Here is a 27107-nt window from a genome sequence, read left to right as displayed (position 1 = left end):
TGTGTGTGTGGTTTGTGTGCTATAATGTGTGTATGTGTGAAAGAAAACATTAACCCTTCAGCCCAGTCCTAAGAGTGTGAAATGGAGAGTTCTATTGTAAAATCTCTGGGCTATTCCAGCCTCAGGTTGGTGTGAAAGAGACGAGAAGGTCACTTGAAGTCCTCTTTTATCTACTCCCATTTTCTCTCTGGATCAGCAACTCTGAATAGGCACCATCTAATCGCCCTTAATAGGAAAAAAAACCTCTGGATCTCACCAAAATGCCCCTATTCTTTATAAGGTGCAAATACATCTACAAAGCAATTTAGGAATTCTCTTTTAGGGCTCATTAATCTTGAAAAAAATCTATCTATCTATCTATCTATCTATCTATCTATCTATCTATCTATCTATCTATTATCCAACTACCAATCATCTGTCTCTTCTGTGCACTTTAATAATATTTCAGTAAACTTTTTGTAAGCTGCTTTTTTGTTTATTACACAACTTAGAATTAAATCATTATACATTTATGTAACATAACACATTATACATATCCCCTCCCTTTAGTGTATTATTTTTGTTGCCGCCAGTATGAATAATTTATTATTTTTTATCAGCTGATGTGTGAAGGTTTTTCTGATCTGCAATAAGACAGGTCCCCTCTGTATTTGCGCTCCTCCTATGAGGCGCTATAGTGATGGGGACAGTTAGTGCCCAGGGTGGGGGTAACTGACCAGGGGCAGAAGGGCTGCTGACTGTGTTTTGTGTTTTTCTTCAGGTTCACAGGTTGTTGGTAGAGTCTGCTGCTCAGTCAGAGCCTGGCTGGTCAGATCTGTCCGGGATGGCCACAAATTCCTTCAAGAGAATACTGTTACTAAGGTGACAATCCCCTTTCCCCAGCTCCCCGGGAACTTTAATTCACTATATATATTTTAATCCTATGGGATAGTTGTGTATGTGAAAAATTGCTAAGATCTTCTTAAGGGGAAAATGCCTAAAGGTCACTTAATGATTCACAGCTACAGCAGTACCTGCAATATACGAGCACAGATGCAGCAATGGGGAGAATAATAGGCAAGGCAACCCAAAAATAAAAAACTTCGACAGCAACTTTTACAGTTTATATTTCCCTGGGGTTCCTCAATTGATCAGTGCTACCCCCTAACTACTAGTGGAATATATATATATATATATATATATATATATATATATATATATATATATATATATATATATATATATATATCTCAGTATCTATTAGAGATTATTACAGTAGAATCTCGTTATAGTGAACTCAGATACAGTCAGTAACCTCTAGGTATAGTAAGCTCTGTAGTCCTCAGGTTCCAGCAACTGCATCTGTACAAACTATGACCGATTCTGATATAGTATTCTTCTGATATAGTGGACCACTTTTTGTTTAATATAGAAAGGGATTCTACTATTTTAGAAGTTTCATATCCCCCCTCCCCCAGAGACTGTATCATGTTATATAGTTAACAATATGGACATTTCTTCATACTTTACTCACATTATATAGCATTTTTTTAACGGACCTCCTCAAATTGTCCTGTGACTGTGCGGCCAGCAGACCTCGTCGCCCCTGGTCTGTGCGATCATACAACTTGTTGTTTATGGAGATAGTCAAATTAGCCTGAATACAGCTAGTTGGGTGTAGTAGTTTAGCAAGACTAATTGGAGACAATGGAGATAAAATGACTTTTCCAATTAACTGCTGGTTGGAGTTTAGTTAGAGGGACTGTCAGCCCGGGCAATGGGTAATTGCTTTATTGCTCACAAAAACTATCATCCACTTAGAACATATGTGCTAATTATTCTGGCCGGCCCCTGCAATAGGCACTAGACATCTATTAGCCCATATTATGTGCAGGGCTATCGCTGGCTGGGGGCATCCATCACTGCACTAGCAGGGATACAGGGAATGCAGCAGCAGGGCTGGAGGCAGTAACCAATAGCAACAGGAAACAATCCCCATCATTCTCGAGGAAGAAGCCGGACACTTATCAGCTGCTAAAAGTGATGCTTCACTGCTTTCACTTTAGTTGCATAACACAGTGTGGCCCATACTGTGGCCCATAATCTATAAACTTTTCTTATGTTTTCTCTAAGGAGATATTTTCAAACCTTATCAATAAAATATATTTAAAGCTCCCAGCATGAAAGAAAATACTCAAAAAAACGTTTGACGAAACTTTTTCTTGACCTACTTTTTTAATTGTTAGGTGCTTAAAAACTATTTTATCGGTTAGCTATAAAATTATATCCCGGGAGAAAACTCAAGAGGAAAAGTTAATTGGATAAGGTCCTTAATTTCTCCTAGAGGCTACTAAGAGGCTACAGGCATATCAATATAAAGGCTTCTACACACATCCAACAAATCCCCCGATTATTGTCTGATTTCGGTCTGTTGGACGACAACCGGGTGTGTGTACAAGTGGCAAACGACTAGCCGAACGCCTGATAACTGTAGTTAGCTGAATAGTGATAGTGGCTGAATGGAGTACTGGTTAAGGGCACCGCCTTTGACATGGGAGACCAGGGTTCGAATCCTGGCTAGGGTCAGTACCTATTCAGTAAGGAGTTCAAGGCAAGACTCCCTAACACTGCAGGGTGGCCTCCTGAGCGCGTCCCAGTGGCTGCAGCTCTTGAGCGCTTTGAGTCCGACAGGAGAAAAGCGCTATATAAATGTTCGGATTATTATTATTATTATTATTATTATTATTATATTATTATTATTATATTATTATATATTATTATAACAGGCGATTTGCTGAATTATCTGGCAGATCAACTCACATGACTGTTGGGCTGATATTGTGCAGTTGGCCATATGACTACAAATCGATTAAGTGTCATATGTTTGTTTTGAATGCGACCATATCGTGCAGTTTGACCTTTCGTTTGCACATGCAGTATGTAATGAGTTGGTTGTATAGTTGGTAAGTGCGTGCAAAGTACAAGTTGTATACATGGTTTGTTGTGGGGTCGGTCATGTCGCGGAGTTGGTGGTGCACTTAGTTGGACGTGTGTGGACGTGTGTGTACGAGCCTGATGATGGTATCTCGATGAAGCTGCTGTGAGTGGACGCTAATTGGGGTTACTGGGGCAGTTTGATAGAACCAGTGATAGGAAGATGGGAGCAAAATCGATGAAAACTAGAGCAGTCTGACTATTGTACCAGATCTGCTTCAATAATACTTATTGCACCACTATTGAAAAATCTGCTGAGCCATGATAGTCCCTTTACATGTTGCTATTTGGTAACTTTGCCCCACTGCATCTGATCTTTATTCTGTAGATCTATCAGTGCTGTATGTACTTCCCCTCCTGGAATCACCCCCCCCCCCCTTATTATGTATGTATGATGTATGCATAGGAAGCAGTTTTATTAATTTTTATCATTATTTTCTAGTCTTCTTCCCACCATATAAAACAGACCAGCCAACCAGTTTCTTAATGGACCCTCCCGTTTGCTAAACCACCTTTCTGATTTCCAAAGGAGGGCTGCTGGCTAGCCAAGACTCTCTTAGGAGTGATGCTCTGTCTGGAAGTCTATGCCTTGGGCCCTACAGGGTTAATGACGTGTTTCTTTGCGCACAGAGGGCAAAGCTTAGCGAGCTGGAGGCAGCTTCTGTCTCTCCTCACTCTGAAGTGACCCCTTCTCTGAAGTAAACAGTCACATTCCAGGCACACAGTTGAGGTTGTGCAGAGGGCGGTGACGTCATGCTAACGCTAGTGTGCACAGGCTGTGGTCTCACCCCCTCATGTTCTGCGAGGAGCACTCCCCCCCCCCCCCTTGCTTGCCACATGGCTGTACAGATGCAGCCCTTTCACGCCCATGTGACCCCCAGACAGGCAGGTGCATGCAGGGAGAAAGCCACAGGTGTCTGCAGGAGGGGACAGAGTGGGGGACAATGTTATTCCTGACAAACTGGAACAGAACTACCCTTCTTTTAGTGATGTGCAAGCTCTGATGTAGTTGGTCAGAGCATGCTGGGTTATGTAGTGCTCCAGAATCTGGAGGGATGTAGCCATACTTTCTGGGGTTTCTCTGTGTTTTCCCTGCATCTGCAAATAATAATGATTACACCAAAAACGTGCAGGAAATACTGACATCGTTTTACTGAACTATTCAGTGATGCTGTGCCTGTGTTTACTTTTAACATCTGTATAAAGGTGCCCATATACGGCACAATCAAAAAGTTTGATTTTCCCATTTATTCAACCAAAATGATCGAATAGAGAAGAAATTGAAATCATCTTTTCTATCCTATTGATAAAAAGCAATTGATTATTCTGCTTTTTCAATAAAAAAAAAACTGATCGGATGTGTTGGAAAAATCAGGTTGATTGCTTTGAAAATTGAATGGTGTATGATAGGATTGATAAAATAATCTAAGCTTAGGATCACAGTGGGACGTTATGATCCTGCATTATAAAGTCATATAACGCAGGTTACCGCACTGCTATGTTAAGGCTATGTGACGCTCACAGTGCAACGTTAGCGGTGTGTTGTAAATGTTGCGTTATGGTAACTCCTTGCTGCAGTGCGTTGCCTCTAAACACACACATTAACAGATACAGGGAAGCATACTTTTACTGTCTGTATGCTTCACTGTACCTTCTATATGCAAAGTTACTGCAGCGTTATTGCGCATTATGATTTTTTGGTTGCATTGTAATTTTGTATTACAATATTAATGTTGCATCACAACGCAACGCCCCACTGTGAACTTAGCCTACTATTATTATTTATTGTATTTATAAAGCGCCAACATATTATGCAGCGCTGACTAGATCAAAATCTTATAAATAAAAAAATGAATCATGGTTGGCCACCTTTAGTCCTCTTTCCCACCAGGACGTTGCGTTTTAGGGGACATTATAGGTCGCATAACGTGCCCCTAACGCAACGCCTGGTGGTGCTGGAGGCGGACGCTACCTAGAGCTGCGTTATGCAGCTCTTGGTGTGCCTTTTTTGTGCTGTGAGATGCGGAGACCACGTGATCCGCATCACGTGGTCCCGCCAGCCAATCGCCGCACAGAGCGGCCGCTCCAGGAAGTAAACACTGCACGTCACAGCGTGCAGTGAATATTAATTAGCCATGTGGCTGGCCGCGAAGGAGGAGGGGAGACCTCCTCCTCCAACATTACTGCGCATGTGCAAACAGTCTAACGCGTATAACGTATAGCATGCTGCACTGTCTTTAAACGTGCTGCGTTACAATGTAACTCAACGTGGGCACTGTGAACAGCCCATTGATTTTTCATTGCTGTGCGGTGGGCTGCGTTACAGGCTGTACTAACGTGCGCCTGTAACGTCTTACTGTGAAAGCAGCCTAGTGATGGATGGTCAATGACATGCAAATTATGACAAAATGCTTGTGGCCTGGAATTATGGCTGTCTAAATTGTCAGGAAATTTATTTGAGTTTCTCAGGCAAAAGCTGCATACAGTTTTGCATTGAGGGCCCATTTCCACTATCGCGAATTCACATGCGTTTTTTGCATGCAAATTCGCATAGCAATGCAAGTGAATGGGACTGTTTCCAGTTGTCAGGATTCCTTTGCGTTTTTCTGTGCAGAAAAAATTCGCATGGCAGAGCCATCAGAATTCGCATACCGCATACCGCTATGCGAATCGCATAAAATGTATTTAAAAGGAAATTCGCATGAGGTTTGGGTATGCGAATTTTCATGCGAATTCGCATAGAAACAATGGAAAAGCACACCAGCACTGCCATGGTTAAATTCGCATACATTGTCATTCGTGCGAATTCGCATGGAAATTCGCATAGAACCGCATGCAAAATTCGCATCCGCATGCAAATTTTTACCGCGGCGATTCGCACCGCACAAGTGGAAATGCAGCCTAAACGTAACCTACTAGCATATGTGACTTGAATAACTATGAGGTTATTCTAACACTATATTCGTTGTGTTGCGGTGGACAATATAATCCCATCACAATGGGGTGCTGTTATACTGTTAAGCTTTGTTCACATTATAAATCGCCAGTGCTACCGCAAGTTCTGAGCGATTTATAGGGCTATTTTTTAAGCACTTTTCCAAGCTCTTTCTGAGCAATTTTTGCTTAGAAAAGCACTTTTATAAGGGCTTTTCTAAATGCTTTTGTGCAGCGATGATTTTTTTTCACTTCCTGACGTTAGCACTAGCGTTTTGTGTGTGTGAATGGGGCCTAAAGGTGATTTTTTTTAAAAAAAGACCAAAATCTCCCTAGGCCCAGTGCACACCAAAAACCGCTAGCAGATCTGCAAACGCTAGAGGTTTTTGGAGCAGATTTCAGAGCGATTCTAGGCATGAGAGGTTTCCTAAACATGCCTAGCGTTTTTTTGGAGCGTATTTGTGAAGCAGATTACAAATATTGTTACAGTAAAGCTGTTAACTGAACAGCTTCTATAACAAAAACGCCTGGAAAACCGCTCTGATCTAGTGTTTTTCAGAGCGGTTTTCCACTTTCCTATACTTTACATTGAGGCAGAAACGCCTCCGAAATCTCAAAAATGCTGCAGCCCCCGAGTTTGCGTTTGGGGGGAAAGACGACCCGCTCTGGTGTGCACCAGCCCATTGAAATACACATTAGCCAAGCAGTTTTCAAAGCACTAGCATTTTTTAAAACGTTCAGAACCGCTCTTGGTGTGAACCAGCCCTCAGTGTGAACAAGTCTTTATGGTAGATTCACATCTATGCATTAGTGGTGTTGTGCAGCAGATTCCATTGGAAAAACCGCACAGCATGCTTTGCGCTGGATGAGTACACTAACAGTAACACACATAATGGACTGTATGCTTTGCTGAATGCATTGGATCGCACACGGTAAACACAATGCGACTTTTACACGCCATGTTTTTCAAGATGTTTTTCAGGAAGTGTAATGCAAAGTGCATAATGTTAAACTAGCCTCAGGCTGGGATCACACTTGTCTTTTGCGAAAAATGCACATGGTTTTCCGCACATGATTTTTCGTACACTGTGCACCTTTGTCTGCCAGGTTTAACTGCGAGTTATTCTACTACAGCTAATGATGTTCAATGGTCAGATGTACATGACGTGCGATATCTTGTTACAAAAAGTATGTTGTTTTTTTCCTGCATGTGAAAATTGCATTCAACTGTGAACCCTCCCATTGACTTCCATTGTAATGTGATCTTGCATGTGAAAAAAGCATGTCATTTTCACGAGTGTGGTCCCAGCCTCAGGACCCTTTTCCTCTAATTGCAATCCACTTAAAAATGCAGATTGCAGTGGTTTTGCCAATTGCAATGACCACCGCGATAACACGTAAATTGCAGTGCTCATTTTCCACTACCGCAATTTTTTTCCCGATGCAATCGGCAATCTCCGGCCAGAACAATTCTTGCCACAATCGTGCTCCGTTCCTGATGACTATACAGCGTAATTGCAGTAAAAAAAAGCAGCTTGCACAATCACAAACGCAGTGCGATTGCGATCACGCTTGCTAGTGGAAAAGGGCCCTCAGAGCTTTTATGCGCGATACACACTTGTGCGAGTGCCCAGTGTTCAGAGTCCTGCCCTTCACTAAGTAACAAGGGTGCTCCGGAGGCTAGAAGTGGTGGGGATAGCTGGAGGCAGTGATATGCAGATGCTGTGTGGCTGTAATTACAAGTACATCAGACAATACTGTTGTGTCACAAGTACAACAGGCAGTACAATGATATTCCTTTCACATTGAACATGGTGCAGTACGGTAGGGTGAGTTCCGATCCAGTAACAAACAGCATACTATGAGTTAACCGGGCAACATGTGCATTACAGTGAAGCATACTTTCATTTTACTGTCTGCCTCACTGTAAAGTCTTACTGCATGTCGTAGGGTGCAATTATTTGACACTGTTATATTGTGATGGTACAACATGCACAATGTGAGAGGACTGTTATGCTGGGAATACACGTTTCGTTTTTGCCTTCGTTTAAACCTTAGTTTCGATTGTGCCTTTTGTCCTTTTCGATCCCGAAATAATCGATCGTACGGTTAATATCACCACCCACGGTTTCGTTTTTTTTTTCGATTCTGATGGTTTTGTTTTTCCAATGATCGAAGGCTGCAAAGAAACGAAACGTAGTACAGGGACGGACGGCATAAACGAATATATAATCGATCTGAACAGCCATCAAGCCTACCAATGGCTCGATTAGATGGATAAAGAGAGATAATATCAAACATGTTCGATCACTAGTCGTTTGTTTCTGGGGTCTATTAATCGAAACTATAATGGGATTATGACTATTTTCACATACGTTTTCAACACTCGATTCGTTTACCGAACGAATCGAAGGCTAAAACGAAGGCAAAAATGAAACGTGTATTCCCAGCATTAGGGTTCATGGGGTGCTCTCCAGGATATGCGTTGAGTGTTCTTGCAGGCTTTTCTGAACGCTGATTTGTCACATATGCTGGTAGGTTAGGGAGCTGAAAGTGAAGAAAAGAAAAAAATAGGGTTACTTCATCGCAGTTCATTTTTAATTTGTTTTGTGTCTTTTGATTTTCTTTCTGGTAGAGATTTAGATAACTGGATGAGGAATGAGGATCTCATGCCTTTCACCACAGACTGCTGAAATGTACGATGCATAGTCACAGTAAGTGCAATCTCATTGGAGATCATTTTAATGTTACATTTGTAGTTTAACCTTCTGGATATATAATTGTTAGTAAAGGTGGGGCTATGTACGCTGTTACATGATTTCTGAGAAGTTCCCCTTTAGAAAGTCAGTCATGTATCCCTCCAGCAAGCACAGAGCAGGCAGCATAGTGTCCCCAGCTAATGACACGTTCACATCTAAAATTGTAATCGCAAACGCAAGAGTTTTGCGATTTTGTGCTGCGTTTTTTCCCCCTCTCCATGCTTTTAGTAAAAGCTCTTTTCTAAGTGCTTTTCCAGTGCGGTTTTTAAATTCACTTCCTGACACAAGTCAGGAAGTGACCTCTTTGACCAGGAAAAGAATAAAGACAGTGTATTTATTCTTAAAAACGCGTACGCAATCGCTGTGACAAAGCGCTTTTTCAAGCACTTTGCGATTTCCCTATACCTTCCGTTGAGGCAAATCGCCCTGAAAATGGTACAAGCAGTGCTTTGGTGAGCGGATCAGAATCGAACTGCTCAGATGTGAACTCTCTCAGAGGGAATCATTGCACAAGAGTTTTTAGGGCGATTTTGAAAATCGCCTGCGCTTGAAAAAAGGGCAAAAATGCCCTTAGTGTGAACAAGCCCTTAGCCATTGCGACTTGTTGCCAATTATGTCACAATTTTTTTGTGATTGCTCCCAAAGCGATGCATGCAGTACCTTTGCGATCACAAACACTGTTGTGTGAATGCTCCTACAGGCCTGGAACCCACTACAAGTTGCAAATTACTATTGCGATCACTAGTGTTGTGACTTAGCATTTTGTAAGCGATTTCATGGCGATTTTGCTAGTGATTTTAAAAAGTGTAAGCTTTTTGCCAGCAATTGTGATTGCGATTAGTGATTTTAATTCTGATTGGTCAATTCAAATCATTATTATTTTTTTTACAGTTTGGAGTAATTTAAAATCACACACCCATTGCTATGTGTAGTGATTCTTGAGCGATTTGCCAGCGGTTCAATACTTTACATTGGAGCACAAATGCTCCTAAAATGCTGCATGTCCTGCGATTGCGATTTTGCTAATCGCAGTCGCTACTGTGGAATTTGTTACCTCCATTTACATGGGGGGAAATTGCTAGCCATTTAAAGCGTTCCCTAAATGCTCAAAAAAGCGCTCTAGTGGGTTCCATAGGGAGTGATCGCATGTTCTTGGTTGTAACAACAACATCCATTGCATAACAGCACAGCTTATGAGGTGTGAATTATTCATTTCACCAGCGTTGTTGTGCGCAATTTTTTTAGCACCTCCCTGCGCACTTTGTAAAGCACTTTTCTAACTCTTTCCCCCGGAAATGAATAAATACAATGGGGAAATCGCTATACAAAGCACTTTTTCAAGCGCTTTGCGATCTCCCTATACCTTCCATTGAGGCAAATTGTCCCAAAAATGGTACAGGCAGCGCTTTGGTGAGCGAATCGGAATCGAACACCTCATATGTGAACACTCTCAGGCTCCCTGCACACTGCAAATTCGTTTTCTGATTCTGATTCCGTTTCCGATTTTCAATTTAAATTTTCCCTGAATACATTCAACGGAAAAACGGATCAAAAAACGCAGCATTGAGTAAAGATTAAAAATCTGAATCGGAGGTAAAAACCGATCAAAAAGCGAAATCGGAATCGGAAATGCATGCAGTGTGCAAGAGGCCTCATAGGGAATCATTGCACAAGCGCTTTAAAAATCGGTGGCACTTAAAAAACCCAGAAAAACCCCTGGGTGTGAACAAGCCCTTGCAGTGCCCCAAAGAGTGTCCATTGCAGCAAACTTGTTAGTGTGAGGGTCCCCTTATGCCCCAGTTCAGAAATATGCATTTGATAGAAAATTATTTGAGATTTATTGTGCACAGAAAGTGTGAAAAGTAATTTTTTCATGATAAAAAGAAACCTATTGGCTTCACCACTGCAGAGATTTGCATGGATCGGCAGCTTTCTGCGATCATGCAGCCAGTATGAAACACTGCTTGTTTGGTCACATGGGCATGAAAGGATTAGAGTGATTTGTGTGTTATCTGAAGCCACACCCACCTCCACCCCCCAATGATTGACAGCTTATCATGGGTTTAGGGAAGATGAATGGCTAATGGACCTGGACTCTTGCACAGGATAGAAGGAAAACAGAGAAATGCACCCTGAATGTATTTAGAGAGTTAAGCCTGTCTTATTTCACCTCATCTGTGACTAATCAGCTCTGTAATTTGATCTCTCATTGGTGTCAGCTCAGGAATTTCCTCTGCCATGGCAGAACAGCTAATTTATAAACAAAGGATGCTAACAATATGTCTGCTTCCATGAAAGCAGGAAGTACACTGCAGATTGATTGCAGGATTTGTATCAGCTGTAACAATGAAATGTTTTTCTGTGAAGGTTATTGTGCTGTTGTGTATATTTTAGAGCAGAGAGGAAGTTCTGAGTTCAGGTCCACTTTAAGCAGGCAGCTGGAGACTTCTGATGGCTAATCACGATTATTGAGATGCAAATCATTTCAAATTTACACAAAATGTATAGTAAACTTCATAATGGACTGGGGATGTTTACTGAGACAAATAATTCCAAATCAATGCAGGGTTCATTTTCTATGCAAATGTATGCAGCTTGGAATTATGGCCTCTTTCACACCAAGACATTGCGTTTTAGGGGACGTTAAGATCGCATAACGTGGCCTTAATGCAACGCATGGTGGTGTTGAAGTCGGACGTCAGATTGAGCCGCGTTATGCAGCTCTTGGTGCGCTGTTTTCATTCTATCTATAATGATAGAACAGCCGCTCCAGGATAGTGATGGGAAGTCCGGATCTTTTCAAGGATTCGGATGATTCGAATCTGATCATTGAAAAGATCCGGATCTTTGAACCGAATCATTTGAATCATTTTACTAGGGAAGCATTCTGGGGGTGAAATGACTAGCAGGACACGACTTTCCCTGCACTGTACATTCTGTATGTTCCTGTTTCTTCCAGACAGACATCCACTGTGAACCGAATCGTTCATTGTGATGATCCGGATGATTCGACTCACAAAAAAGATCCGGATAAAATGAACGATCCATTCATGATCTGGACAACACTATGAGTCCAGGTTACGTCACCACAGTGCAGTGAATATTAATTAGCCATGTGGCTAGTTACTGAGCATGTGCAAGCAGTCTAAGGCAGCTAAAGCCCAGTATAGCGCACAGCATACTGCACTTTCCCAGAACGTGCAGCGTTACAATGTAACGCAACGTGGGCACTGTGAACAACCCATTGAGTTTTCATTACTGTGCGGTGGGCTGCGTTACAGGCTGCTCTAACGTGCGCCTGTAACGTTCCACTGTGAAAGCAGCCTTAATGAATAAAAATCCGCCTCAACTTGATTGGTCCATTTTTAAGCTGCACAACCTTGCATAAAATGTAGCATAATCCTTATCTTCTTGGAATTATTTACATCGTATTGGCATCCTACATACAATGGACAAATGAAACTCCTGCAGCATTTTATTTATCATTTTTCATGTAGATAAATTTGCATAAAATGAACAGAAATCTGTATCAAATTATTGGCATCTCATTGACTATCTGTGCTATGGAGGAAATGATACATTGTGGATCCATGAGGCAGGTAAATTCATTCTCTATATTCAGGGCCAGCCTTAGGTTTCACAGCACCCTGAGCGAAACCGGATTGTGTTGCCCCCCCCCATAAGTAGCATAGTTGTCCCCATATAGGTAGCATAGTTGCCCCCAGTGTAGATAGTTTGCCCCCAGTGTAGGTAGTTTGCCCCTAGTATGCCCCCAGTGTAGGTAGTTTGCCCCCAGTGTAGGTACTATGCACCCAGTGTAGGTAGTTTTCCCCCAGTATGCCCGCAGTGTAGGTAGTTTGCCCCCAGTGTAGGTAGTATGCCCCCAGTGTAGGTAGTTTGCCACCAGTGTAGGTAGTTTGCCACCTGTGTAGGTAGTTTGCCACCAGTGTAGGTAGTTTGTCCCCAGTATGCCCCCAGTGTAGGTAGTTTGCCCCCAGTGTAGGTGGTATGCCCCCAGTGTAGGTCGTTTTCCCCCAATGTAGGTAGTTTGCCCCCAGTGTAGGTAGTTTGCCCCCAGTGTAGGTAGTTTGCCCCCAGTGTAGGTAGTTTGCTCCCAGTGTAGGTAGTTTGCTCCCAGTGTAGGTAGTTTGCCACCAGTGTAGGTAGTTTGCCCCCAGTATGCCCCCAGTGTAGGTAGTTTGCCCCCAGTGCAGGTAGTTTGCCCCCAGTGCAGGTAGTTTGCTCCCAGTGTAGGTAGTTTGCTCCCAGTGTAGGTAGTTTGCCACCAGTGTAGGTAGTTTGCCCCAGGCAACCCCCCCTCCTTTATGTGGCAGCGGGCCGGGCAGAGACTGACTCACCTGACATCCAGCTACAGCGCCGACGTCACTCTTCTCTCCAGCGCCTCCGCTCCATCTGTAGTTAGAGCAGGCTACAAGAAAATGTCTGCATTTGTGGACATCGGCGGCCATTTTCTTGTAGTCCTGCTCTAAATATAGACAGAGAGGACACAGGGAGACAGCGGGGCGGCAAGGGGCGACAGGGCGCATGCGCCCTTGAGAGTATGGCGCCCTGAGCGACTGCACAGGTCGCTCATAGCAAGGCCGGCCCTGTCTATATTGCAAAACCTTTTTATGTATAATTTATATTAAACAATGTTTCATGTGTTTTTATAAATGTGCCTGAACTGGAAATGTTGGCAGCATATAGTCAGAAAGCAATCTTCTTATAGGACAAGTGAGAGGTATGTGGAGGCTGCCATTTGGATAATGTATATCCTTTTAAAGAGAACCCCAGGTGGGATTTAATTATGTTAGTGGGGCACAGAGGCTGGTTGTGCACACTAATACCAGCCTCTGTTGCCCCATGGTGTGCCTCCAGGACCTGCCCGCTGCTATACTCTCTGCAGTGCTAGCGACACACAGCGCGTCGCCAGCACAATGTTTACCTATGCGGTGTCAGTCAGCGCCGCTCCCCCGTATCGGCGCTACCCGCCCGCGTCCCTTCCTTCCAATCAGTGGGAGGGAAGGGACGCGGGCGGGTAGCGCCGATACAGAGGAGGCGGGGAGCGGCGCTAACAGACACGGCATAGGTAAACATTGTGCTGGCGACACGATGTGTGTCGCTAGCACTGCGGAGGGTATAGCAGCGGGCAGGGGGGTCCTGGAGGCACACCATGGGGCAACAGAGGCTGGTATTAGTGTGCACAACCAGCCTCTGTGCCCCACTAACATAATTAAATCCCACCTCGGGTTCTCTTTAAGCAATACCAGTTGCCTGGCTATTTTGCTTATCTTCTGCCTCTAATAAGTTTAGCCATAAACACTAAATAAGCATGTAGGTCAGGTGTTTGTGACATTAGTGTCAGATCATCTGACAAGATTAGCTGCATGTTTGTTTCTGGTGTTATTCAGACTCTACTGCAGCCAAATAGATCAGCAGGCCTGCCAGGGCAACTGGTATTGTTTAAAAGAAAATACATTTGACATCTTCCATATTTTTCTCACCTCAGTCGTCCTTTAAGGTGGCCTTACATCAGGTGAGTTGGCAGCCAATCGACCATCAGATTTAATTATTATAACTGGATGAAATGACATTCTCAATCGTGTGCGCAGCAGCAACAGCACGCAATATTGGGACAAGTGACGAACCCAACGGAACCCCCTGCGCTGTCCCCCCCCCATTGTAAAATGTGCCCCAGCAGTATACTTTACCTGTCGGTGTTCAATGCTGGCTCCGGGCTGCATATCCACATACAGCTTCAGGTCTCCCTCTCCCTCTACAAGTGCTTCCGGTTGTCTTCCATACTTCCAGATGTGGCGTCATGCGGCTTCCCGTCGGCAGCTATGGGGACTCGGATGCGTGCTGCAGAAAACCACAACATGCTATCCATAATTTCCCCCACATCGCATCGCGCCGGATCGTGTAGGTAAATTCGCGTCAATGGAAACGACTCCATTGACGTGAGCTGGTTGCAGTTTCCTTACGTTGTGATGCGCCGCGCTTTCCGCATAGCAATGCATCTAGTGAAAACGGGTCCTAAGATTAATGATCCTGAGTAACTCACCTGTGCAATCACTGATCCCCTGTGAAGGGACAATAAAGAGGACATTTATAATAACCAAGATTCGCATGAATTTCACTGGAAACCCTTTGATGACTGTTACCAACCATATATACCGTATTTTCCAGACTACAAGACGCAGGCACAGATGGACAGGAGGCAGACAAGTGGCAGCCACAGGGGGACAGGAACCAGACACAGAGGGGGACAGGTGGTTTTTGCCCTCTAAACCAAGCTGCGTCTTATAGTCCGGAGCGTCTTCTAGTCTGAAATATACGTTAGTTTTCTCTTTTTAGTCTTTCCCGATCAGTACTGTCCTGAAAAAAAACATTAACCTGAACTTTTTGCCTCAGTGTACCTCTTTGTGAATGATGAATCCCTAAGGGCTGGGACCCACTAGAGTGTTTTTTGAGCGTTTAGGGATCGCTTTGAATCACTAGCAATTTCCCTAAACGCTCTGCCAATGAAAATGGATGGGACAGATTCCACTACAGCAATTGCGATTAAGGAAATCTCAATCGCAGGACTTTCAGCATTTTGGGAACGTTTCCATGCTGATGAATTATATAGGAGCAGGGAAATCACTCCCAAAATCGCTTGGGAAATGCTATCACATATCGCTAGCGATTGCGATAGCACTTTGCGCTTTCTAGTGGTTCACATTTCACATACCAGGTTCTCAAGTTGGTCTGGTATATACTGTAGTAAAAAACCCAAAATACTTAAAGAGAAACCGTAGTGAAAATAAAGTAATTAATAAAATTGCTAAATTTTTGTTTTGTTTGTCCATCATAAAACCTTTCCTCATCCTGATTTACGACTTGAAATTTATCACAGGTGGCGATATCTTTAGTACTGTCAAGTGCATCTCTGCCGAATGTTCGTTTAGGGCTGGTGCACACCGAGCGGCTTTTTCAGCGTTTTTGCAGCCGCTTGCGGCTGCGGATCCGCTTGGTCAATGTATCTCAATGGGCTGGTGCACACCAGAGTGGGAGCCGTTTTGCAGAAACGAAACCTCCCAGGGTGAGGCATTTTTTGGATTGCGGATGCGTTTCTGCCTCAATGTTAAGTATAGTAAAAAACGCAAACCGCTCTGAAAAACGCCTGTTCAGAGCGGTTTGCCAGGCGGTTTTGTTACAGAAGCTGTTCAGTAACAGCTTTACTGTAACAATATATGAAATCTACTACACCAAAAACGCTTCCCAAAACCGCAAAATGCTAGCTGAAACGCTACAGAAAAATAAGAAAAAGCGTTTCAAAATCTGCTAGCATTTTGCGGATCTGCTAGCGGTTTTTGGTGTGCACCAGGCCTTACTGAGAGCTCCAAGGCCACTAAAATGTACCTACTCTCCCAGAGTGCTCTGGGAGGAGAATTCAGCACAGCTAAACAGCCTAGGCTACACATTATGGGAAGGGAAGGGCTTCATACCAATATACAGCAATACAAAGATTTAGGCCCGGTGCACACCAAAACCCGCTAGCAGATCCGCAAAATGCTAGCAGATTTTGAAACGCTTTTTGTTATTTTTCTGTAGCGTTTCAGCTAGCATTTTGCGGTTTTGGGAAGCGTTTTTGGTGTAGTAGATTTCATATATTGTTACAGTAAAGCTGTTACTGAACAGCTTCTGTAACTAAAACGGCTGCAAAACCGCTCTGATCTGCCGTTTTTCAGAGTGGTTTGCGTTTTTTCTATACTTAACATTGAGGCAGAAACGCATCCACAATCCAAAAAATGCCTCACACCGGGAGTATGCGTTTCTGCAAAACGCCTCCCGCTCTGGTGTGACCCAGCCCATTGAGATACATTGACCAAGCGGATCCGCTGAAAAAGCCGCTCGGTGTGCACCAGCCCATAGGAAGTGTTTCTGATGCTGAAACCAAAAAATTAACATAAAAGTGAGTATCCTGAATAATTTACTGCATTCTAATACAGTATATGTCACTACAGTGCCTCTATAAGCAAAACTACATTCAGTAATTCCAGCTTTGGCTCATACACATTGCCATTTCAGCCAATTCTGAGTTAAGCATTGTTAACCAATCAATTAAAGTGGACCTGAGCTCTTGCGCAGGACAGAAGGAAAACACAGAGAAATGTACCCTGTATGTATTTAGAGAGTTTAGTCTGTCTAATCCCCCCTCATCTTTGACTATTCACAACGGTAATTTGATCTCTTAGCTGTGTCAGCTGACTGCATCAGCATAGCAGCTTATTTGTACAGGATGTTAACCCTTTGTCTGCTTCCATGAAAGCAAAAAGTAGACATACTGCAGATTTATTGCAGGATTTGTATCACCTGTATCAAAGAAATGTTTTGCTTTAAAGGTTGCTGAACTTTATTATGCAGTTGCTGAACTTTTGGTGCAGAGAGGAAGTTCTGAGTTCAGATCCGATTCAAGACACTGGTAGGGCGGTGCGTAAACCTCTGGGAAATAACTTCAGAGATAATTCAGGCCTGTGTGAGCTTACTCACACCACCGGCTGCCTGCTGCAAATCAGTGCATCCAGTTGACAGGCCTGATTCAGGCCTATTTAAAACAGAAAATAATTGCAGGTTATTACTTCCACATGTCCAATAAACCCAAGACCAATATTACATCACTTCAGGACAGTGGATGGAGCCATGGAAATCATTGGAAGAAGTGATAATACGCAGAAATCACTTGCTTTCAGCAGACACTACTGTGCTTTGCAGGATTTCAGTAATAACATTTTCATTTTCATTTGGTCTGTCACTAAATTCCCAATGTTTTTTGTTTACTGCAGTAACTTCAGAGGAAGTTCCTGCAGTTTCTTCATTGTCCACTGTGAATGGATATCATACAGCCTGTCTGTACAGCAGTAGCTACAAAAATGCCACCTGAAATGCATTTTATTAACCCCTTGAGGACCGCAGTGTTAACCCCCCCCTAAAGACCAGGCCATGTTTTGATAAATTGGCCACTGCAGCTTTAAGGCCAAGCTGCAGGGCCGCACAACTCAGCACACAAGTGATCCCTCCCCCCTTTTCTCCCCACCAACAGAGCTCTCTGTTGGTGGGGTCTGATCGCTCCCCAGGTGTTTTTTGTTTTTTTAATAAATATTTATTTCTTTATTTTAACAATATTTTTTTACTATTTTTGTTATTTTATCATCCACCCTCTCTTCCCCCCGCCAGCCAATCAGCATGATCGGCTGTCATAGACTTCAGCCTGTGACAGCCGATCACCTCCATAGCAACAGAGGGGACAGCCGTGTCACACGGCTGTCCCCAGTACAGCGCTGCTGCAGATCGCAGCGCTGTACCAAGTAAAAAGACGGCGTTTTCACTGTCTAACAGTCTCCCGAGCAGCGATCACCGTTGGGAGACTGAAGGCGGAGCGGAGCCTGTGCGCAATCTCCTGCAGTAGCCGGCCCCAGGACTTGACGTCAATTGGCATTAGGCGGTCCTGGGGCTGCCGCCACAGTCACGCCCATTGGCGTGATGCGGTCTTTAGGTAGTTAGGATTTATATGGCGCTTATACCTTCCGTGGAGCTTTACACCCTCTATAGTCAGAAACCTGTAACAATCGTTTTGTGTAACAACGTTTAAGTGAGTAGGTAGTTTATGTAATCACAGGATTTCGTGACATCTGTCTTTGCCCGTGAACTTTATAGTAGTACAGAGAGCTTTCCTAGCTGGGAATACAAAGTTCTGTAAAAGGATTACTTCTCTCTGGTCACTGTGAGTTCTAGTAGTCAGTAGGTAGCAATAGGGGATGCAGAGGTCACAATCGCACCAGGGCCCCTGGACCAGAGGTCCCTCCTTAAACTGCTTTATCAGCTCTTTATTAATGCTAAGCTGGCAATGATCACCTCTACATGTGCTTTAATTAGTTGTAGCCATTAACCCTTTAGCAGCCAATTTATTTAAAGACTTAAGGGCTCCAAGTCAATTTTTTTCTGCACATTTTTTTTATTTCTTATTTCTTACATTTCTTTGCCACTTATTAGTATTTGTGTATTTATGGCCACTTGTCATTAGGGGACAGTGTGAGACAATAACAGAGGACTTCTGCTTTCAGTTACTATATCTTCTGCTAGCAGAGAGGCATCAAAGCATTACAAGAATTTACAACACAATGGGCTTGATTCACTAATACAAATAGTAATATATAATAGCAATAAGGCATGCTATTTGTCTTAGTGAATCAAGCCCAATGAATTCTGCAGACTGAGGTCAAAAGCATTGCACTTATCTCAAACAAGATAATTTCTTTAAAGCTGTGGGTTAGCAATGGGTTAAAAGACTGTTCCTCTCCGCAGCCTAAAACTCTCTTCACTGCGACTGTCCTTGGCAGATTTTGGTGCTCGAAATAAATTCTTATGTATCGAGCACTTGAGGGGACCCAATGTAAAGCTTGCACTGGGACCCAGAGCTCCTAAGCTATGCTACTGCTGGTAGTACTTACTGTAACTTATGGCTCTTTGCATATTGCTCCAGCTGAGGCAGCATGGTAGTCAGGTAGTTAGCATGCTAGGCTCCTCAGCATGAAGCCTATCAGGACTTATATGCGTGGTGTTCATATATTCTCCCGTGTTCACATACGTTTTTTTCCAGGTGCTCCACTTTTCTTAGGAAACATACAGATTAACTGGCCAGATTGTTTGCCAGATTGTCTGCAGTGTGTATATATATATGACTGCGGTAGGGAAATTACATTGTGGGTCCCTTTTGGGACAAATGCTAATTGTTCTATGCACTCTTTTTAGGGACTTGTAATATGTAGGCAAAAAATAATGTAAATAAATAAAATGACAATAAGCTTGCGGTGGGAGATTATTTAAGGAAGTTTTTTATTTTTTTTGCCAGTCTTGTGATAATATATTCACTGCCAAGCCCCAAATGGGATTAGGGAATATGGAAGAGAAATAAGTTACATAATAGCTGGAATCCTGAAGAGAAGTCATTCTTTGACATGAAGCCCATCACTAATGTCAATGATGCCTCTGTAGAGTTAGTGTTTAGATTAATGTTTAACCGTAATATTACATTTGTTGTGGGGTACTTCAAAAACATTGCCGAGGCACGGAGCAATCAAAGTGCCTACAGGGAGCTGAGGGCTGATGAATCAACAGACATGATCCAATTGGTTCCAATCTGCCTAAAGGCCATGGGAACAGGGCTGGCAAAGTCAAGCAAAATGCAAAAGGGGTAACTAATGAATGAATGAATGAATGATTTCTTTATTCTCTGTTTGTATTGGCCAGTTATAAGGCCAATGAAAGTTAGTGGTTTGATGTTATCTGATGTGTTATGTGAGCTCCTGGGTCCAGGTATTGTTTAGCTAAACACTGTCTACTGGTTACAATGTTTAAATTGTGCACTGTGCTAAGGTATCACACAGATGATCAGTATCAGTTAGGGTTAGAGAGTTGGGTTCATTTAAAGAGGACCTCCAGGCTGATATACAAAATCTTGCAGCCATGCTGTAAGAAAAAGTTATATTTACTTGCTGTCTTGTCCTGCGAAGCCGTCCTGAAGACCCCGCATTACTCCACTTCTGGCACCTGGCTCCGCCTCCCCCTTTTCTCAGAGAAAAAATGCGATTTACTTTTCTCCGAGGAGAGCGGGGTCTTAGGGACTGCTTAGCAGGACACCACACTGCAGGTAAATATAACTTTTTCTTACAGTAATATGCAAGTTTTTGCATATCAACCTGGAGGTCCTCTGTAAGGGTTAGTCTTTGAGAATAGTGTAGATGGAGGCTTGATTCACTAGCTAGGATTTGGAGGTCATGGTTAGGCATGGGAAGGGAGTTTACATTGGAGGAGAAGTTGGAAATAAGAGTCGAAAAGTATTTTTTACTGGCGAGTAGTGGGGGTATGAGGGGGTTTGTGGTTTGGCATCCAGAAGGGGTTTACATTGGGTAAGGTTACGGTTTAGTAAAAGGAAGCAGAGGAGAAATGGTAAATAAATGGGGAGAAATGCTAAAAAACACAGATAATAGGACCAGTGCAAAGCCAGAAGTAGAGTTTTAGTAAATGTATATGGTTACTCTAATTATTGGTGGCATTTGGCAAAATTATGCTGTATCACATTCAAACATATGCCACCAACATTAGCTGGAAACCACAAAAGTAAAACTTTTAGTTGATTTAGCCCAAACTGGTGGAATTGGGTGTCTGTTATCTCATGATTGTAGGTACCCTAAAGGCGCGTACGCATGCCGGATTTATTCAAACGTTGGGTCGTCAGACCTGCCCACGGGGTGGCCGTTCTAGTAACAGTTTCCCTATGTATACAGTCTGTTGGCAGGCTGATAAGGCTGGTTTTGTGAAACCATAAAGATACAGAGACCGGGCACCGTCCTGTTACTGCATTTATTCACTGTCCGCAGCCAAATGACATATGGTATTGAATATAAGCATCAAACCTGTCAGCAGTCTTGCATCAAATATCATGGATACATCCAGTGAGGCCCGCAGGGAGGTGTGGTGACCAGGGGGTGATGGATGTGCACAACAGCCGTTTCGCGCTCTGTAGCGCTTGCTCACGTGCGTATCCGGGCAAATGACGGAGCTTCTGAGTCTCGGATATCTTGACCAGAGACTCCGCCCACAGCGCACGTCATTGGTCCGTGAGTGGAGGTCATGTGAAGTGCTTCCTGTTGGAGTGCGGGAGGACTACAGTACTGGCGGAAGTGACCCGTCAGGGAGTCCATGCATGCGCCATTACTGGCAAATGTGCATAAAAGAAAGGATAAATTACCTGGGACGGAATAGGTGTGCATGGGGTGATAGGAGGGAACTTATCCCAATATGTAAAACATGTGGGGGTGTTAGGTAATAGGTCATACATCCTTAATCACTCTATTAAAACGTGAAACCACACACGACTGCTACAGTCTAAACGTCATATAACATGCTGGTGAGTAAACATAAATGTAAATTAAAACCATTCAGTTTTATTGTTAAATTACCTATTCCTAAACTAAAAACACTTCGGGGAGTCTCTATTCCAGGAGATAAAAATCGAGAAAATATCTCGATATGGCGCCTGACCATTGTCATTGCGGCATATTCTTCAAGAGAGTACACTAGTAGGACCGGGGCCACAGTGCTATCTGTACAAGGAGGTGTTATGACCTAACTAAGTTGTCGCCCTGGGTCAGCCACCCAGGGCGACACTCGCCACCAGCTCGGCTGGATGGATATATGGCTCCTGCACATACATACCATGTGCCTTTGCCACATTCTGTAACGAGGGAAAAGGAGGGCACCACACCATGGGTCCCAGGGGTGTGGCGGGAGATATGGGGTGTGCAATAAAGCGTGGGGCAGCGATGTTGCACCGACCCGCCCATGTCTTAAAGAGGAACTCCAGTGAAAATAATTTAATATAAAAAGGTGCTTAATTTTTACAATAATTATGTATACATGATTTAGTCAGAGTTTGCTCATTGTAAAATCTTTCCTCTCCCAGATTCACATTCTGACATGTATTACATGGTGACATTGTTACTGTGGGCAGATTATGTAGCTGTTCTGGCTTTAACAGACAGCTATAAACAGCCATTTCCTGTGTGTGTCATTGTTACATTGTGGCAGTTTGCCCAGAGTACCGTACGGTACCAGAGCCTCTTGTGGGAGGGGTTTCAGCACAAAATCAGTCATACAGCGCCCCCTGATGGTCTGTTTGTGAAAATCATTATATTTTTCATGTAAAAGTGGGTATCAGCTACTGATTGGGATAAAGTTCAATTCTTGGTCGGAGTTTCTCTTTAAGATAGAACATGGGACCATGTTGCATTGACTACAGGGAGGGGGGCATTGTGCCACCACGTTCCCAAGTGTGCTAGGTCAGGGCAGGACTGTCCCACGTATATGCACCACCCCCGGTCCCACACCACACCGTGATAAATACTTGGGACAGGGAATGCCTATTGGCGAATCCCAGTGCAAATTGCACTGCTACTATGGGGTGCCCCGTTTGGCTCATTTTAACATAAATATCCAGCCTAATATGGTGGGGTGTCTTAAAATACCAAGGGGAATGTGAGCATGGTGGGAACGGAGAGAAAACTCCTATGATCTCACTATTGGGGAAAACAGACCAGGACTGGATAATGAGTATTAGCGGGGACTGAGGGAATCAGGGAGTGGGGGGGGGGGGGGGGGGGGGGGATTATGAAGAGAGAAGGGGAAGTGAGGGGAACGGGGGAGGGGTTCTCATATGGCAAGGATAAGGAGGATGGTGGGCGGGTGTAGACCTCCCCAAAAGAGATTGGCCGTCATGCCTTAAGGGTCAAGAAAGCATGCCAATTCCAGTCTGTCATTGAGGCCTAAAGGCCCCATGGCATCCGTCTGCAAAATGATTCGCGACTCGCGTCTAGTTAGTTCGCGATCTCGATCGCCTCCTCGTCTCAAAGGTGCGACGTGAAAAAGGCCCGCAAACCTCAAACTGGAGGACCTGCCTCCATGCGCGCTACGAACATGCTCGATCAGACGTTGGCATCCCTTACCTCTCTTTATGGAGCCATGGTGCTCGCCCACCCTCTCCTTTAGGGGCCTAGTTGTCTTGCCCACGTAAAAAAATGAGCACGGGCAGAACATAACATAGGCAACAAATTTAGTCTGACAGGTTATGAGAGTCTTTACTTCCCAATTCCCAATTCACTGCGCCCAGGCTGGTTTTGACAGATCCGCTCAGCAAAGTTATGTGAAGACCTTACAGATCGGAGACCTTCGTCGGTGAATGGAGGTATGTAGAGCTGTCGCCAGTAATAGATGCAGGAGGAGAGCGCAGAGGGGAAAGCCCAAAGTGAGGGAGGGGGGACTGTCCCCCCTCCCTGCCGATGTGCAAAGCTCTCCCCTCATGCTGCAACCCCTCATGCCTCCCCAAAACGGCCTTGAGGGGGGGGGGGGGGGGGGTCGGAACTCGCTCAAATTCTTGCAGGGGTGCCCATTGACTTCTAGTTACGCCCCTGCATAGCACGGTGACTTTATAGCAATACAAGAAGCAGTGCAAATACAGAGAGTAAAAGTAAAGCTATTTCATGATACTAAGATGTGCCTGAGGTAATGTAATCCTGTTGTTTGATATGCCTTAATAATCACAAGTTCCATTAAAAAAACATCTGTCTCTATTGCATTTTCCTGCTACTAAATAATGATTCGATGCAAGAATCCAGAATAAGCATTTTCTACCTTGTTGTACTCTGCTCTACAGGGCTGTGATGTTCAGATGAGACAGACACTCTTCTGACTGCCTATACTCTATGTAAGGTGACTCAAGCTTTGTAGGGTACAGAGATCGATGGTTAGAAGCAGATATAATTACTGGTCTAATACTTCTACTTTCCATCAAGTGGTAACAAAGAATTGTTCTGCTATGACTGCACACAATGATACAGTCATTCTCCGATTAACATTTCTTTTCTGTTTAAAACTTACCTATTATAACTAGATAAAGTTAGTATAATTTTTTTTGTTTGAAAAGATAACACAAAATATACAAAACGATCTGCAGAGAACTCACAGAGGGCGAATTAAGATCAAGCTTACAAATGACAAAGAGCATTGCAAAATGACAGCAACATAACATTACAATTGGTCACCACACCAACTCAAGCATGCGGATACAAGGAAAGCCAGTGCGGAAAAGGACCAATAGCTACTAATCCTAAATTGTTGCGGCACACTCTATAGCAATGGGAAAAAGTCTTGGTCTGAGGCGAACCCAGACCTGAGTCACTAAAATAGGTTGTTAAAAGCTAATACTGTATATCTTAATTTTACAGTGATTTTTCCATATATGTTAAGCTGCTTTGCTTATTTAATTTTAGTTATTTGTCTGAAGATCGAGCAACCCCCCCCCCCCCCCAAAAAAAAAAACAAGTGTAAAATAACAGAAGGACGCAGGCACAAGGCAGATACTTTTTTTTTTACATCTCTGTAAGTGTCCAGCGTAAAATGATCGATACAAAGTAGGGGTAGAGGGTGTCTTCTGTGAACACATTATTATTGTAATATTCACAAAATAACAATTGAAAGCAGTTTGAGAACTTCATTCCCTACATACCATGGATAGTAGAAAAGCCACCCTGTGTCTGTTAGCAGCAATTTCCAGACACTGACGGCTGATGCTGATGCTTTCCTTATTGGAAATAAGGGAAAAGGAAAATTTACACTGTAGAAACTGCATATGGATAATATGGGCCCTTATAACGCTACTCTGCATTTCAGTTGTGTTGTGATTTGATCGCAATGCACATTACAAAGTGAGGCCTGGAACCCACTAGAGCGTTTTTTGAGGGTTTAGGGAGCGCTTTCAATCGCTAGCAATTTACCTAAACGCTCTGCCAATGTAAATGGATGGGACAGATTCCATTAGAGTGATTGCGATTAAGGAAATCGCAGGACATGCAGCATTTTGGGAGTGTTTCCATTCTAATTAATTGTATAGGAGCAGGAAAAAAGCTCTCAAAATCGCTTGCAAAACGCTATCACAAATCGCTAGCGATTGCTCTTTGCGTTGTTTGGTAGGTTTGGTAGGTTCCAGGCCTCAGAATAGGCTCTGAGAGATTATAAAGTCTGCCAGAGAGATGGGCATAATCGTCCAGTTTATTTTCTGCTTTCTGTAAAGTGATGAATAAAGTATGATTATCATTTGCTATGTCACAAAATTTCATGGTAAAGACTTGTTTACTACAGCAGTAAAGCAGCAAACTTTTCTGCTTACAAAACATGCCAGTCAAACCACCATGTGGAGCTTAAAAAAAAAAAATAATATATTTATATCTGACATTTTACATGTTTAAGTGAAAAAAAAAAGTTTTTCATGTTTGCATTAGTAAGCAAACAAATATAACAAATATATTAAAAACACCAAACATTTTCTTTAAGTAGGCCTTTAGATGATAAGATTACACAACCAGTTGTGTGGCCTGATCTGTAGCTTATAATAAATATGGTCTGCCGAACAAAAAGATAATGGACAAGAATCATTCATTTAGAATATCCCCCCCCCAAATAAATAAATAAATACAAAAATATGATGATGTTAAATACAGTTTCAAATATATAAACTGTGATAAAATAATTAATTATAAATCAAATAAATCCATATTCATTTAAACGTTCACTATTGTTTATACTTTCAGAACTTTAAACCAGAATCCATACACCTTATTTTATTGTAAGCACTATAAAACATTTTCTAGTTACCTGTCTGTGAACTCGTTTCATGTGCATATATGTAGGACAAGTGTGGAATTATCAATATTAATATGATTTACATTTAATGCATGTTAAAATATGTTTTAAAAACATTTTTTTACATTACATTTTACATTTTTACATTAAAAAACATGTTTTTTTAAATTATTTTTTAAAAACATAATTAAAGTCGGGAAAAATAGTTTCAAGTGCAAATGAAATGTCACATAAAAGAAGTCCAGATTCAGACATGTTGGGTCACACTAATATCACATTTAAAAACAATCATACATGGCTTTAAACATATTAATAATATACAGTATATCTACATTTTAAATAAGTGAAATGGTACTATGGAATTCACTGAATCAAATATGCTGATAGTGATATAAGCTTCAGTCAAAACAAGTTTACTACCCCTCAAAAATAAAAAATAAAGCAAAAATATCTGCCAAAATAATTTTGCTCTCTTCTAAAAATTGCAGTAAATCAGTGGGAGTTATCACTTGGAATTTTCCTGCAATGGGGATGGATGCTTTTTTTATTTTTTTTTATTTGCTTGAGTTTTGATGTTGAGTCAGGTGAATGCATGCACTTCACACATATAAGCACCCCTTCTGTACCTTTGGGGATATTGATGGCTCTGTATGCCAATGTATGATTTTGCAAATTAGGATTCTGTTTACAATAATGCCAGAATCATATAAGAGTTTAGTAATAGGTTAGTGCTGGTATGGTTCGTAGGGTAGTTGGGTGATTAGGATAATGCCGACACAATACAAGCTCCCTTTCAGGTAGCTATGTGTTGGGGTTCAGTAAATATCATTTCTCAACTTTGCTGAGCTTTGCTGAGCATTCATGCTTATAACCATGTAGCAGAGTTGGTGGGGGAGCAGCTAGATTATTGCAGGGCTGCTTATCTATTAGTAAATTAATCATATGTGGAGCTGGTTTCAATCACTTCTGATTGTCCTTTTGGGAGCAGCCTGCTGATACAAGTTACATTTAAGCCTGGAACCCACTAGAAAGCGCAAAACAGTATCGCAATCACTAGCGGTTTGTGATATAGTTTTGCAAGCGATTTTGGGAACGATTTCCCTGCTCCTATACAATTCATTAGATAGGAAACGCTCCCAAAATGCTGCATGTCCTGCGATTGCGATTTCCTTAATCACAATCGCTCTAGTAGAATCTTTAAAA

The 27107-nt window shown here is 42.7% G+C and overlaps 1 long non-coding RNA gene across 1 annotated transcript in view; it reads left to right on the top strand.

Annotated features, from left to right (window-relative positions):
• LOC137526955 (uncharacterized) overlaps positions 1–27107 on the top strand; it is a 47172-nt gene that overhangs the window by 4468 nt on the left and 15597 nt on the right. Inside the window, exon 2 of the long non-coding RNA XR_011023127.1 lies at positions 8543–8621. This is a non-coding gene — a long non-coding RNA (uncharacterized lncRNA). The remainder of the gene's footprint in view (positions 1–8542; positions 8622–27107) is intronic.

This window comes from Hyperolius riggenbachi, chromosome 1, assembly GCF_040937935.1.
Source record: "Hyperolius riggenbachi isolate aHypRig1 chromosome 1, aHypRig1.pri, whole genome shotgun sequence".
Classification (NCBI taxonomy): Eukaryota; Metazoa; Chordata; class Amphibia; order Anura; family Hyperoliidae; genus Hyperolius; species Hyperolius riggenbachi.
This window is presented reverse-complemented; position numbering and strand designations above follow the sequence as displayed.